Here is a 14,123-nt window from a genome sequence, read left to right on the forward strand (position 1 = left end):
GCTTCTATACAGCAAAGACACTGTCATCAGACCAAAACAACAGCCTACAGACTGGGAAAGGATCTTCACCAATCCTACGCCTGATAGAGGGCTAATATCCAGAATATATAAAGGACTCAAGAAATTAGACACCAACAAACCAAATAATCCAATTAAAAATGGGGTACAGAGCCAAAAAGAGATTTCTCAACAGAAGAATATCTAATGAGAGAGAAACACTTAAAAAAATGCTCAATGTCCTTTCTCATCAGGGAAATGAAAATCAAAACGACCTTGAGATTTCACCTTACACCCATCAGAATGGCTAAGATCAAAAACTCAAGTGATAACACATGCTGGAAAGGAAGTGGAGAAAGGAAACCCTCCTCCACTGCTGGTGTGAGTGCAAACTTGTAAAACCACTTTGGAAATCAATCTGGTGCTTTCTCAGAAAATTGGGTATAGCACTACTTCAAGACCCAGCTATACCACTCCTGGATATATACCCAAAAGATGCTCATCCATTCAACAAATACATTTGCTCAGCTATGTTCATAGCAGCTTTAGTAATAATAGTCAGATCTGGAAACAACCTAGATGTCCCTTAACCAAAGAATGGATGCAGAAATTGTGGCACATTTACACAATGGAATACTACTCAGTTATCAAAAAATTAGGAAATCGTGAAATTTGTAGGCAAATGGATGGACTGGAAAAGATCGTCCTGAGTGAAGTAACCCAGAACCGGAAGGACATGCATGGTATATACTCACTTATAAGTGGATATTAGCCATATAATATAGGATAACAATACTACAATCTACTGACATAAAGAAGCTAAACAACAAGGAGCACCCTAGGGAAGATACTTAATTCTCATTCAGAATGGCAAACAGGATAGATAAAGGAAGCAGTTGAGAGGAAACAGGAAGGGAGCCTACCATAGATGTGCTCTGACAGGCCTCACCCTACAGGGGATTGAAGCAGATGCAGAGGCTTTGGACAGGTGGCAGGGAGTCTTATGAAAGGTGGGGAGGGGACCATATAAGGGCTCAGAGGGGGACAGGAGCCCAATAAGGAAGCCAACAAAACCAAAAATTCTGGGCCCAGGAGGGCCTGCAGATTCTGATGAACCAACCAAGGACCATGCATGGGGAGGACCTAGATTCCCTGCTCAGATGTTGTCCATAGGCTGCACAATCTCCATGTGGGTCCTGAGTAAGGGAGCTGGGGCTCAGTTCTCTGACATGAACTTGGTTGCCTGCTTTTTAATCACTTTCCCTGGCGGTGTGATCTTGCCAGGCAACAGAGGAAGAGGATCCAGACAGTTTTGGTGAGACTTGATAGATTAGGGTCAGATGGCAAGGGAGGACTTCCACTTTCAGTGGACTATGGGAAGGACATAGGCAAGAAAGAGAAAGGGAGGGAGGGACTGGGAGGAGATGAGGGAGGGGGGCTATAATTGGGTTTTAAAATGAATAAACTGTAAAATAAAAATAAAAATAGAAAATAAAATAAAATAATTTTTAAAAGGTAAAAATTTTTCCCCTGATTTAAACATCATGACTTGTGTATATATATATATATGCATAATATAAAATTATCACCATATACATATATATGTATAGGTGACTGGCAAAAAATAGGACTGGCAAGATTGTTCAGTGGGCAAAGCACTTTCCTCCAAACTTGATGCCCTGAGTTCAGATAACCAGAACTCACATGGTGCAAGCAGAAAATCACCAAGTTGTTCTCTGAATCTCCACCCATATGCCATGCACGTGTGTGCTTACGCACATACTTGCATGCCTGTAAATATACAAAACAAAATTTTAAAGTAATTTAATTTTTAAATAAAAATTGATAGTATAAAATAACATCAAAAAATACATTTTCCCTAATATGATAACTTTGCTAATCAAATGAGTGTTCAATTATTCTACTCAAAGTAATTTTGAGCAAACAGATTCACTTCATTCGTTTTCACAAAAATAGCTACTTCCCAGATGCACAAATACAAATAGCCATGGTCTGCTGGGTGATATTTCTCTAAAATAAAAGTAGTGATTGGTGAATAAAAAAATGATAAATAAATGATTATTCCTTTGATTCTATTAATCACACAATTGTTTCTTCAAGTTCAATATGAAAGAGAGGTTTCATGCATACCTTCCATTCTAATACAATGTATTAAAAAAATCATGTATTCAGGGATCAAAATTTAATGGAATTGTCATTTGCTATGTTATCAAGGACAGCCATTTCTCTGTTTAATTGCTTATGCAATTAATGCAATTTTATGCTACTGCTATAATTTTTTTCTAAGGCACAGTCAGCATTATCATTGTTTGCAACATCGATGAAAGAAAAGTAGTGTTAAAATAATATCTTGGTTTTGTAAAAATAGTCTTGGCCTTACAAGCCTTTTTAGAAGGTTTCCCCAGCATTTCTCTTTTCTATCAAAAAGGACATCAAGAAAAGAAATGATAGGTATTAATACTACTATTAATAGGTATTAATACTAATTTTTCTGATGTATGAACCTTAACCTTATAATAAGAGTGTAGATAGAATGGCCAATAAACAATAAGGGTTATTTTAATATGCAAGTTCATCTACAAGGAATTACAGAATGAAATCACAGTAATAAAATGATTAAGTGGAGGCCCACAAAATTCAACATCATTTTCACAGTAATTTTTGGAAGGTGTACTTTTCTTGTGTAATATTACTATAGAGTTCAAAGTTTTCAGGAGCAAGATAACATCTTCAGCTAAAACAGAATACCCTCTGTGTAATAGGTATCCACTGAGGTGAGTCTGTTCATCTCTTTCTAAGTGAATAGTAAGCAAAGTATCTCCTTTTTTTCAGTAAATGTTTAATATTCAGCACTTTTCTTTCAGCCTACACCTGCCCACCCCTTGAGTATAGCTAGTACTTCTTGAGAAGGCTTGCAAAGAATATTTAATCAGTATTACAATTACATAAAATAGTTATAGAACCACAAAATAATTATTTTTAGTTGAAATGACTCCTTCATTCAGTATTATTTGAATATATTCCTCTGTCCTGTGACTTCCCTCATATCTTCTCTATCTCCTAATGTATCTGACATGGAGATAGAGTAGTATCAATAGTTCTTATTCTGTGATTAAGTTATTCACTGAAAATGAAACAAAAGTCTCTTGCTGATGCTTTGTAGAATTAATATCACAAATGGCTTTATTACCAAAAGCAATACACAAATTGAAACCAATTACCAATTTTCAATGATGTTTTTCATAGTTATAGAAAAACAATCCTAGACCAACAAAGCTAAAAAAAATCTGAGCCCAGGGGTTTTTGCAGAGATTGATGCACCTACCAAGTACCATGCATGGAGAGGACCTAGACCACCCGTCCAGATGTAACCAATTGGCAACTCAGTCTCCATTTGGATTCCTGACTAAGGGGAGCAGGGTCTGCCTCTGTCATGAACTCAGTTGCCTGCTCTTTGATCATTTGCCCCTGGTGATGTGGCCTTGCCAGGCTACAGAGGAAGAGGATCCAGGCAGTCCTGATGAGACTTAACAAGCTATGAACATATGGCAATGGTGGAGAACTCCCTCTTTCAATTGACTAGGGAAGGAGATGGGGGAAAGAGGGAAGGAGGGTGGGACTGGGAGAAGTTGAGGGAGGGGGGATTCAATCAGGATTATATGATAATAAATTGTGAAAAAAATAAAATTAAAAAAAAAGTAATCTTAAATTTCTATATGAAACTAGAAAAGGTTGTAAACAAAGTAATCATGGGCAAGAGAAAAATGTTAGAAATTTCAGGACATAGTAACAAATATAACACATTTACAACAATGTATAGAATAGAGTGCCCATAATTAAACCCAAATATCAAAAGATACCTGATTTGTGATAGGAATGGAGGGGGGGAAATCTTCAATCAATTATTCTGATGACACTGATATCTACTTATAAAATAATAAACTAGACCACTATCTTTCACACCATACACTGCTTATAGGGTTGAAAAGTAGCATGCCCACTTGGAAGTGGCAACAAACTGGTCTGAAAACATTTTTCACAAATTTAAATGATCATGAGATTTATTTTATGCATTACTTTGAAAAAATGGTAGACTCCAAGGGGAGTCATGAGCAAAATGTATTTAAACTGCCTTATCTACCAAGGCTGTTGGCAAGACACATATCAAACTATAATATTAAAAGTGCTTCAGATATATTGACACCATATACTCTATATCAGATTTTGGATTCTGGAAAACCTTTAAAAGTGGCTATAATATCCACATTTTATACATGAATAGTCAAGAATTTGAACAAATCCCATGTCAAGGAGGCAGAGAACTAGTTTTAAAACATATCTGCTCTAAGGCTAATTTTCTTCCCAAATATGGAAATAAATATATATGTTCTCATATAAGTAAATAGAAGAAAAATCTCTTTCTCAGAAATTCATTACTACATTTACATAATATCCATTATTTCTTTGCTTTAGTCTATTTAACATCTATACTTCGCTTTACAGGCTCAAAAACATAAAAACAGACAAAGATAATTTTAGAAACTGAACTACTGCTTATCCAAAAATTAGCTGCTCTGAATAAGTGAAATTACGTTTACAACCACATAAACTGTACCCAAAATGCTTTTAAAAGACCAAAATGCTTTTAAACACTCACTACAAATGTATTTATATGTTGAAATAAGCATTGGAACACCAAAAGATAAAAAGGATTATACTAAGACTGAATTAAGAGGCAGTTGTAGACCCTGACAAATCCTGCTTTCTGCAAGATTATTTACAAGAAAGAAAAATAAAGACTCCAAGGCCTTGGCTGTTGAGCAGAAAAGCATGTTATCAAATGAAATCAGAGAATCACACTTAATTTTTCACAGGAGACATGACTGTTTGGCTCAACTGTTTGCTTTTTACTCCTTACAGATTTTCTAAAACATTTAAAATTCCTACACTGAAAATGCCTTTCCCCAGACTAGGATCAGAGGGAATGGGAGAAGGACCTCCCTTACCAGTGGACTGTGGGAGAGCCACATGTGGAGAAGAGGAAGAGTGGGTGGGATTGGGAGGGGCGGAGGGAGGGAGCTACAGCGGGGATACAAAGTGAATAAACTGTAATTAATAAAAATAAAAATAATTTAAAAAATGAAAATACCTTTCTCCATAGTCCAGCACAAACTTAATTCTATGCTGAGACTTTCAGGTTCTTAACTATCTAAAATTATCTAACAATCATGACAGAATAAGGTATAGTGAACAGAAGCAAAAACCATGAGGCAGGAAAGAAATGCATGTAGAGGCTCAGATGGTGAACCAACAGTGGCTCTTCTGCTGAGTGTGCCTTAAAATAACATACATGGCTTCCTGGCAAACAGACTGCTGGGGCTTAGCCCAGAGTTTCTGATTCAGTATGTTGGAAGTGGGCCCAAGAATTTACATGTTCATAACTTTTTTTGATACACTCTGAGTATGTCTAAGGATCAGATTTACATGTCCAGCAAAAGTTTGTATACTAAAGGCTTGGTTCCCAGTGCAAAAGTGTGAGATGGTGGGACCTTTGGAGGGTAACCAGTTTCTAAAACTCTAAGCACATTAGTGGAGTAATCCATTTATGGTTCAACAGCTGATTGTACTCTTAGAAAGGGATACGAACTTAGCATATGTGGCTTACACAGAAGAAAGTCTCTGTCTGTGTATCTCTCTGTATTTATCTTTTTTTATTTATCTACTTTGTAGTTGCTATGAAGTAATTGTGCTCTAACCCATGCACTCCCATGATGTACTGACTGAAATCTCTGAAACTATAAGTTGATTTTCTATGATATTTTTTCAAAACCATAGGAATGTGACTAACATAACATTTATGTTGGGCTTGGGAAGTAACACTCCATACAAAACTTCTAACCAGCTTCATTATTTACATAAAGCTATCCTTCAGATGTTTAGGTAATAGCTGATAAAGAGAACTGTTTTGTCATTTGTTAAATTTACAAAATATATAAATCAAAGAATTCCCAGAGAGCTAAAAGAAGAAATAGGTAAATATTATGCAAAAATAAAGCTTGGGAAGAAACTTATCAAAGATACCAGAAAAGCCCCTGCACAGGTGTAGCCCATAGACTCAGTTTCCAAGTGGGTACCCTAGTAAGGGGAGTAGGGTTTGTCTCTGGCATGAACTGAGTGGCAGGCTCTCTGATCACCTCTCCCTTGGGGGTGCAGCATTGCCAGGCCACAGAGAAAGATGATACAGCCAGTTCCGATGAGACTTAATAGGCTAATGTCAGAGAGAAGGGGAGGAGGACTAGGGAAGGAATATAGGGGAAGAAGAGGAAGGGGTGGGGTTGGGAGGAGACAAAAAAGAGGGCCACAGCAGGGACACAAAGTGAATAAATTGTAATAAATAATAAATAAAAACAATTTTTAAAATATATAGGAGAAGATATCAACTGTACCAGCAGTCACCATATTGAGTTAACACTTGTAGAGCACTTCACATACGAAAAAAAGAATACATGCTACTATTTAATGACTATGGACTCAAATACACCATAAACCAAGCCATGTATTTCACAAGTTTAAAAGAAGTAAAATAATATAAATTGGTGATCCACCATATTAACAAACTGAAAGAAAAAAAACACATGATAATCTCCCTAGATGCTGAAAAAGCATTTGACAAAATCCAACATCCATTCATGTTTAAAGTATTAGAGAGATCAGGGATACAAGGCACATATCTAAACATAGTAAACGCGATATACAGCAAGCCTATAGCCCACATCAAACTGAACGGAGAGAAACTTAAAGCAATCCCACTGAAATCAGGGACAAGACAATGCTGCCCACTCTCTCCATATCTCTTCAACATAGTGCTGGAAGTCCTTGCTAGAGCAATAAGACAGTTGAAGGAGATCAAGGGGATACAGATGGGAAAGGAAGAAGTCAAATTATCACTATTGGCAGATAATATGATAGTATACATGAGTGACCCCAAAAACTCTACCAGGGAACTCCTACAGCTGATAAACACCTTCAGCAAAGTGGCCAGATACAAAATTAACTCAAAAAAATCAGTAGCACTCTTGTATGCAAAAGACAAAAGGGCTAAGAAAGAAAATAGAGAAACAACACCCTTCACAATAGCCACAAATGACAAATGGTTGGTGTAACCCTAACCAAGCAAGTCAAAGACTTATATGAAAAAAATTTCAAGTCTCTGAAGAAAGAATTAGAAGAAGATATGAGAAGATGGAAAGATATCCCATGCTCATGGCTTGCCAGGATTAACATAGTAAAAATGGCCATCTTACCAAAAGCAATCTACAGATTTAATGCAATTCCCATCAAATTGCAAACACAATTCTTTACAGACCTGGAAAGAAAAATTCTCAACTTCGTATGGAATAACAAGCAACCACGAATTTCTAAAACAATCCTCTACAATAAAAGATCTTCTGGAGGTATCTCCATCCCTGATCTCAAGCTGTACTATAGAGCAACAGTTATAAAAACTGCATGGTACTGGCATAGAAAAAGAATGGTGGATCAATGGAACCGAACAGAAGGCCCAGAAATAAACCCACACACTTATGGACACCTGATTTTTGACAAAGATGCCAAAACCATACACTGGAAAACGATAGCATCTTCAACAAATGGTGCTGGTCCAACTGGATGTCTACATGTAGAAAAATGCAAATAGATCCATACTTATCACCCTGCACAAAACTGAAGTCCAAGTGGATCAAAGACCTCAACATAAAACCAGACACATTAAATCGGCTAGAAAAAAAAGTGGGAAATACCCTAGAACTCCTTGGTACAGGAGAAAGCTTCCTGAACAGAACACCAACAGCACAGGCTCTAAGAGCACCAATCAATAAATGGGACCTCATGAAACTGAAAAGCTTCTGTAAAGCAAAGGACACCGTCATCAAAACAAAGCGACTGCATACAGATTGGGAAAGAATCTTCACCAACCCTTTATGTGACAGAGGACTCATATCCAGTATATATAAAGAATTAAAGAAGCTGAAATGCAGCAATCCAAGTAATCCACTTAAAAAATGAGGAACAGAGCTAAACAGAGAATTCTCTGTAGAGGAATATCAAATGCCAGAGAAGCACTTAAGTAAATGCTCAACCTCATTAGGCATTAGGGAAATGCAAATCAAAACAACCCTGAGATTTCACCTTACACCCATCAGAATGGCCAAGATGAAAAACTCAAGTGACAACACATGCTGGAGAGGTTGTGGAAAAAGGGGAACCCTTCTCCACTGCTGGTGGGAATGTAAACTAGTACAACCACTCTGGAAATCAATCTGGCGCTTTCTCAGACAACTAGGAATAGCGCTTCCTCAAGATCCAGCCATACCACTCCTAGGCATATATCCAAAAAAGGCTCAAGTACACAAAAAGGACATTTGCTCAACCATGTTTGTAGCAGCTTTACTTGTGATAGCCAGAAGCTGGAAACAACCCAGATGCCCCTCAACTGAAGAATGGATGCAGAAATTGTGGTACATCTATACAATGGAGTATTACTCAGCAATGAAAAATAAGGAAATCATGAAATTTGCAGGTAAATGGTGGGACCTGGAAAGGATCATCCTGAGTGAGTTGGCCCAGAAGCTAAAAGACACGCATGGTATATACTCACTCATATAAACATACAACATAGGATAAACCCAATAAAATCGGTACATCTAAACAAACTAAGCAAAAGAGAGGACCCTAACTAAAATGCTCAATCCCCATCCTGAAAGGCAAAGAGGATGGACATCAGAATAAGAAGAAAACAGGAAATAACCTAGGAACCTGCCACAGAGGGCCTCTGAAAGCCTCTGCCCTGCAGACTATCAAAGCAGATGCTGAGCCTGATGGCCAACTGTCGGGCAGAGTGAATGGAATTTTAGGTAAGAAGTGGGAAATAGCAAGAGCTGGAGAGGACAGGAACTCCACAAGGAGAGCAACAGAACAAGAAAATTTGAACACAGGGAACTTCCCAGAGACTCATACTCCAACCAAGGACTATTCATGGAGATAACCTAGAACCCCTGCACAAATGTAGCCAATGGCAGTTCAGTTTCCAACTGGGTTACATAGTAATGGGAAGAGAGACTGCCTCTGACATAATCTGATTGGCCTGCTCTTTGATCACCTCCCCCTGAGGGGGGAGCAGCCTTACCAGGCCACAGAAGATGACAACGCAGCCACTTCTGATGAGAACTGATAGTCTAAGATCAGAAAGAAGGAGAGGAAGACCTCCCCTATCAGTGGACTTGGGGAGAGGAACATGCATGCAGAAAGGGGAGGAAGGGTGGGATCGGGAGGGGAGGAGGGAGGGGCTTATAGGGGGTACAAAATGACTAACGTGTAATTAATAATAATAATAATATTAAAATAATAATAATAATATAAATTGTACTCTCAGATGCAAGAATCAAATTTAAAAGAAATAATATAAAGGTAATAGAAAAATACTGAAACCCTTAAGATTAAAACCACATCTACAAATTGCAGAGAGGTGTTTTTAAAGTCTGAAAGGAATATTGAATTGAATAAAAAATATTAAAATGAGAAAATTTATGAACTTAATAAATTCTAAAGGAAATTTTTATTAATCAATTTATTTATTCACTTTACAGCCTGATAGAAAACCCTTCCCTTCTCTCCTCCCAGTCCCATCCTCACATCGCCCTCCCATCATGTCCCTCCCCAACTCCTTAGCTAATGGTACCAACCCACCTTTGCATGATGAGTCACAGCAGGACTAAGTGCTTCATCTCCCACTGAGGCCAGACAGGGCAGCCCAGATATGAGAAAGAAATGAAAAGGTAAGCAAGCGAGTCCTGCTCCAATTATTACGGGATCCACAGGAAGACCAAGCTGTGCATCTGCTATGCGTATATAGGGTACCTAGGTCCAGTTCATGCATGCTCTTTGGTTGGTGGTTTAGCTTCTGAGAGGCCCCATGGGTCTAGATTAGTTTCCTGTGTAGTTGTTCTCCTGGTATCCTTGAGTCTTCTCCCTCAATCCTTCTTCCCACTCTTCCACAAGACCCCTGTCTGCAAGCAAAGCAGAGTATCATTAATAGTTTCAGAGGTTAGCTCTTTTCCATGGCGTGGGTCTAAATTGGGCCAGTCATTGGTGGGCTATTCCCTCAAATTGTGCTACATCTTTATCCCTACACTTCTTGTAGGCAAGAAAATTTTGTGTCAAAGTTTTGTGGGTGGGTTGGTGTCTCCCTACCTCATCTGGATGTCCAGCCTGGCTTCAGAGAGTGGACACTTGAGGCTCCATATTCTCTTTTCCCCGTTGCTAGGAGTCTCACCTAAGGTCAGCAAAAGCCTCCCTTCTTCCTCTTCTTCCTAGAGATGCTACTCCAATAATTTCTCTTTCCTCTTCCAGCCTTCTCATCCCCACACCCCTTCCCTCATCAGATCTCCACCCCTGATTCTCTCCTCAGCCCTTCTCCCACCCAGTTCCCTCCCTCTGTCTACTTCAGATGTCTGTTTTATTTCTCCTTATGGATGAGATTCAAGCATCTTCCCTTAGGCCCTTCTTGGTACTTATTGTCTTTGAGTCTGTGAACTGTAGTATGGTTATCCTGTACTTTATGGATAATATCCACTTATAAGTGAATACATACCATGTGTATCCTTCTGGGTCTGGATTATCTCACTCAGGACAATCTTGTCTAGTTCCATCCATTTGCTTGCACATTGTATAATGTCATTGTTTTTAATACCTGGATAGTATTCCATTATGTAAATGTGCCACATTTTCTCTATCCATTCCTCGTATGAGGAACAACTAGGTTGTTTCCAGTTTCTGATTATTATAAATGAAGCTGGTATGAACATAGTTTAGAAAGTGTCCTTCTTGTAGGCTGGAGCATCTTTTTGGGTATATACACATGAGTGATACATTTGTATTTTGAGAAATATCTATTCCCAATTTTCCAAAAGGCCACCAGATTGATTTTCAAAGCTGTTGTCAAGTTTGCAAAGAAGGAGTGTTTCCCTTGCTCTATATTCTCTTCAGCATGTGCTCGCATGTGAATTTTTGATCTCAGAGTCATTTTAATTTACATTTTCCTAATGATTAAAAACCTTGAACACTTCTTAATGTCATCTAAACTATTAGAGATTCTTCATTTGAGAATTTGCTGTTTTTTAAATTGGGCTGTTTGGTCTGTTAGTGTTTAGTCTCTTAAGTTCTGTATATCTTTTCGACATTAGCATTCTATGAAAAGTAAGGTGAGTGAAGATCTTTTCCCACTGTGTAGGCTGTCATTTTCTTCTATTGAATGTGTCTTTTTAAATTTTTTATATTAATTACAGTTTATTCACTTTATATCCCAACTGTAGCCCCTTCCCTCATTCCCTTCCAATACCACCCGCCTTCCTTCATCTTTTTCCATACCCCTCTCCAAGTCCACTGATAGGAGAGGTCCTCTTCCCCTACTATCTGACCCTAGCCTATCAGGTCACATCAGGACTGTCTGCATTGTCTTCCTCTGTGGCCTGGTAAGGCTGCTCCCCCACTCAGGGAGAGGTGAACAAAGAGCCAGCTCCTGCATTCACGTCAGAGAAATTTCCTGTTCTTTGTACTAGGGAACCCACTTGGACACTAAGCTGCCATGAGCTACATCTGTGCAGGGGTTCTATGTTATTTCCATGAATGGTCCTTGTTTGGAGTATCAGTCTCAGAAAAGACCCCTGTGCCCAGATTTTTTGGTTCTGTTTCTCTCCTTAGGGAGCTGATGTCCCCTCCATGTTTTTCTATCTCCCCCTTCCTGCCAAAAGCAATCTACAGATTCAATGTAATTCCCATCAAAATACCAACACAGCTTTTTACAGACCTTGAAAGAAAAATTCTCAACTTAATATGGAAAAACAAAAAACCCCAGAATTACCAAAAATATCCTGCACAACAATAGATCATCTGGGGGACTCTCCATCTCAAGTGGTACTACAGAGCTATAGTAATAAAAACTGCATGGTGCTGGCATAGAAACAGAATGGTGGATCAATGGAATCGAATTGAAGACCCAGAAATAAACCCACACACCTATGGATACTTGAATTTTGACAAACACAAACCCATAAATGAAAGAAAAAAAAAGACAACATCTTCAACAAATGGTACTGGTCTAACTGGATGTCTACATGCAGAAAAATGCAAATAGACTCATAATTATCACCCTGCACAAAACTAAAGTCCAAGTGAATCAAAGATCTCAACATAAAGCCAGATACACTCAATCAGTTAAAAGAAAAAGTGGGGAAGAGCTTGAACTCACTGGCACAGGAGACAACTTCCTCAACAGAACACCAACATCATAGGCTCTAAGATCAACAATCAATAAAAGGGACCTCATGAAACTGAAAAGTTTCTGTAAAGCAAAGGACACTGTCTTCAGAACAAAATAACAGCCTACAGACCAGGAAAGGATCTTCACCAACCCTATATCTGACAGAGGGCTAATTCCAGAATATATAAAGAATTCAAGATGGTAAAACGCAACAAATCAAATAAAATTAAAAAATGGGGTCAAAATGACCCTGAGATTTCACCTTACACCCATCAGAATGGTGAAGACAATACTGGAAAGGATGTGGAGAAAGGGGAAACCTCCTCCATTGCTGATGGGAATGTAAACTTGTACAACCACTTTGGAAGTCAATCTGGCACTTTCTCAATCAGGAATAGCACTTCCTCAAGATCCAGCTATACCACTCCTAGGCATATATTCAAAATATTCCCACATACACAACAAGTACATTGGCTCAACCATGTTCATAGCAACTTTATTCATAATACCCAAAATCTGGAAACAACCCAGAAATTGTGGTACATTTTCACAATGGAATACTACTCAGCAATTTATAACATGAAAATCATGACATTTTCAGGCAAATGGTGGGATCTAGAAAAGATCATCCTGAGTGAGGTATCCTAGAAGCAGAAAGACATACATGGTATATACTCACTTATAAGTGGATATTAGACATATAATATAGGATAAACATACAAAAATCTGTACGCCTAAAGAAGCTAAGCAAGAAGAAGGACCATGTGTAAGATAATCAATCTACACTCAGAAAGACAAACAGGAAGAACATTGGAAGAACGAGAAAACATGAAACGGGGCAGAAGCCTACCACACAGGGCCTCTTAAAGACTCTGTCCAGCAATGTATAAAAGCAGATGCTGACACTCATAGCCAAACTTTGGGCAGAATGCAAGGAATCTTATGACCTGTGTCTTTTGCCTGACAGAAGTTTTTCACATTCATTAGGTCTCATTTATTAATTGTTAATCCTAGTGCTTCAGCTGTTGGTGTTCTGTTCAGGTAATTGTCTCCTGTGCCAATGAGTTCAAACCTATTCCCAAATTTCTCTTCTAGTAGATTTAGTGTATCTGGTTTTATGTTGAAGTCTTTGAACCAATTAGACTTGAGTTTTGTGCAGGATGATAAAATATAAATCTGTGCATTCTTATGCATACAGACATTCCATTAAATCAACACCATTTGCTTTCTTTATTCTGTTGTAGATTTTGTCTGATTTGTAAAAAAAAATCATATTTCTCCAGGTGGTTTTTTTTTGGGGGGGGGGGTTTCTTAGATTCAATTCCATTGATCTACCTCTTTGTTATTATGCCAATACCATTTTGTTTTAATTACTATTTCTCTGTAGTAAATCTTAAAATCAGGAATGGTGATACCTCCCGAAGTTCTTTTATTGTAAAAGATTGTTTTATCTTTCCTGTTTTTTTTTTTTCATATGAAGTTGAAGATTGCATGTTGTCTTAAAACAACAAAAATCCCAATTGTTCCATTTTAGCAGTGGGGAATCAGGAGCCAGATACTGGGGTGAAAGCCTGCTTGTTCAGAGAGGCAGAGAAAGCAGCTTTCTCTGACCTTTCTTTTCATCTCCCCTTCCAGAAGGAAAAATCTCCAGTGTCCCCGGTGGAAAAACAAAACAATACAAAACCTCCCTACTTCACTGAAGTCCCCGCAGAAAAATGTTCCTCCTACTTACCTCAAGTCACAGAAAAAAAAAAAAAAAAAAAAAAAAAAAAAAAAAAAAAAAAAAAAA

This window comes from Psammomys obesus, unplaced genomic scaffold, assembly GCF_907164565.1.
Source record: "Psammomys obesus unplaced genomic scaffold, mPsaObe1.curated_primary_1811, whole genome shotgun sequence".
NCBI lineage: Eukaryota > Metazoa > Chordata > Mammalia > Rodentia > Muridae > Psammomys > Psammomys obesus.